This window comes from Alligator sinensis, unplaced genomic scaffold, assembly GCF_000455745.1.
Source record: "Alligator sinensis unplaced genomic scaffold, ASM45574v1 scaffold964_1, whole genome shotgun sequence".
Lineage (NCBI taxonomy): Eukaryota > Metazoa > Chordata > Crocodylia > Alligatoridae > Alligator > Alligator sinensis.
This window is the reverse complement of record NW_005842680.1, coordinates 511786-514540: the sequence shown is the minus strand read 5'-3', so window position 1 is coordinate 514540 and position 2755 is coordinate 511786.

Here is a 2755-nt window from a genome sequence, read left to right as displayed (position 1 = left end):
AACCGAGCGCCGTGCTCGCCGCTCTCTGTTTGCATGGAGGCAGCTTGGATGGCTTTGTGTGAGCTTTACAAGAACAGAAATGTTTTGACTGATAAATTGAGCCTAATTTAGCACGGCTCTCGGAGAGAGACGCAGCAGGAGACCGCGCGCGTCCAGGCTCCTCGCCGAGCAGAGCCAGGCAGGGGAGCAAGGCCAGGCTGCGTACGCAGGGTCGGGGTCAAAGCCCCTGGGGTGCCCTGCGCCCTCCCGCTAGCCGGATCTGGTGGGCTGAGCACCGGGGCCGTGTCCTGGCTGATGCACTTGCCATTCGCGCAATACCTGACGGGGAAGGGAGATGCTTGTTGCAGGACACCGATGTACCGGGGAGCCCTGGCCAGCCCAAGCTGGGTGCTGACGGCCAGCCCAGGGACCATCTCCAGCAGCATGAACCACCTTGGTCCCAATGGCTGGAAGTCTGTTGAAAGCCTTTCTGCTCTATGATGCCTTCTGCACCCAGCTGCTACAGCCGTTCCCCGGATCCAGACTAGAAATTTGGCGTGAGCATCACAGACCTCTGCTCATTGAGCCTCGCCAGCCCCCACTGGGAAGAAAGATGTGAATATTCCCATTTTGCAGAGGGGAATTTTTGCAAAGCCCCCAATTCCCTTTTCCAGTGCTGCAAAAAGAGAGGGAGGAAATGAGGAAGGAAAACTGAAATCCACATTTTGGTTTTTTCAGGGTTTGTTGAAGTGACCGTCAGAAAAAAGAAAATCAGGACATTTTGCTTTGGAGATTTTCCATGCAGTAACACGCATGCCATTTGCCAAATAACTTTTGTTGCGCTGCAGCTCTATTATGCTCCCTTTTTTAAGGAACGGACCTTTTTGGGGGGGTCCTAGAAGGCACGGGAAAATGTGCGACTCGTGCCCCAAAAGTTGGCAGTCAGCCCCCCCCAGACTGCTCCTTTTGATTCTTCAATGGGAGTTATGTTCTGAGTAAAATATGGAGAACCAGGATTGAAGGCCTGGTCCCAACCTCACTGAAGTTCAAGAAAAGGGTCCCGTTTGCCCACGGTTGATGAGAGAGGAAGAGCCAAACTGAGCGCGTGGCACGCGTGGCCTAAGGCCCCCGCCCTTCCTCCAGGAGCCCCGTGCGCGGCAGGGGATTGTGCCCTGGCACTTTGCAGAGCGGTCGCATGGAGAGCGTCTCCCCGGGCAGGCACCTACCACCCTGGCTGGGGCTGTGCTTGCCATTAGGAAGAGTCCGAGCAGCTGGCACAGGATCCCGGACTCCCGGAGGCTCCAAGACCTAGAAAATCTTTGTTTACATCCTTCGTTCTCGTGTTGGTGCAAGTCAAAATGCAATTAAAAATCTTATTAGCTCAATAAAAACCTTAACGGACTCAAAAGGCCAATGTTTCTTAGCACCGAGTCTTTACGGCTCTGCTGTAGCAGGGAGCTCAGCGTTGCGCGGATTCGCGGGGTGGGAGCGTATCCCGCTCTCCGACCCGCACGTGGACCCTTTGGAGGGGACGTGCTAATGGAAACCCTGCTCCCGGAGGCAGGGGAGAGCATGGGAGGCTCAAACACCGCTCCAGAGACCCCAGGTGAGATCCGAACCCGCTGTCCCAGGCACCCTGTGCATGTGCACTCACTTCTAGTCCCCGTCCCAGCCGGGCTTGCGGCGTGCAGAGCCTCGTGTAGCCGTGCGCCAAGCACCTGCCCGCGCCAGTCAGACCAAACTTGGCACCGGTGAAAGTCCAGGCCGCGGGACGCAGAGGCTTCTTGCCAGGGCACTGCTCAGAGAAGAGCCCTGCCAGCAACAAGCACCGTCCTGATGGCCGGCACCGGGCTACATGCACATAAGAGACACAGGGGCGGGCGTCCTGCTTTTTAACAGTTGCTTTGATTCCTAGGGATGAACCCAATGTTGAAAGTCTCTTGGCCGTAGCCTCCCAGGCCTCGTCCCCGCGATTGCACTGAGAGCTCGGCACCTCACTCCCTTGTGCACCTGGGGCTGATGCGCACAGAGACACGAGGGCTACACGGGGATTTAGCCCTGTGTCACTCTGAACATTTCCCCCCATCCTGGCTTTCTGGGGGCAAAATTCAGCCTCTCATCCCCTGGCCTGAACTGAAGATCCCCAAATGTTTTCGGTGACTAGATGCTAGGATTTGCGTCCAGTTTTGCCCCATATTAATTAATGCAAGGGTCTCCCTCATGTCTGTTCTTGACCGGCACCTGGAAGTCATTGCCTTTGCAACTCCTTCCCAGAAGAGCATTTCACAAGAGGACTGGGTTTTGCTTTTCTATCCTGAACTCAGATCAAAATGCAGAGAATATGTCAAAAAATTAAACCCAGGCGGCGACAGGGAGAAGCCACGGACGTCTCTGCCGGCTCCTGCTACAAAACGCTGAGATGTAAGCAGCCTGTTTGGTAATTACAGTCTCGTGTGCACCGAGTATCAAGGAAGAGGTGACTGCTCGGGTCAGGCCAGGGACGCGTCTGACCCTGCCTCCCAAACCTGTGTCAGCGTTCGTGCTGCGAAGGCTTGTCGCCATCAATCGCTAATCACCAGCAACGTGGGAGAGCCATTAACCTTGTCATTCAACAAATCACCTTCCGCTGCCTGCGACCCCGCCGCCCCCAGCTGCCAGGCACGCCGCGCATGAATAATTCATCCAACAACAGATTTCACTCACAGGAAGGGGGAAATTTGTTACCCTCAATCACCAATTCCTGCCCTGGGATTTCATAGATTTCATAGACATCAGG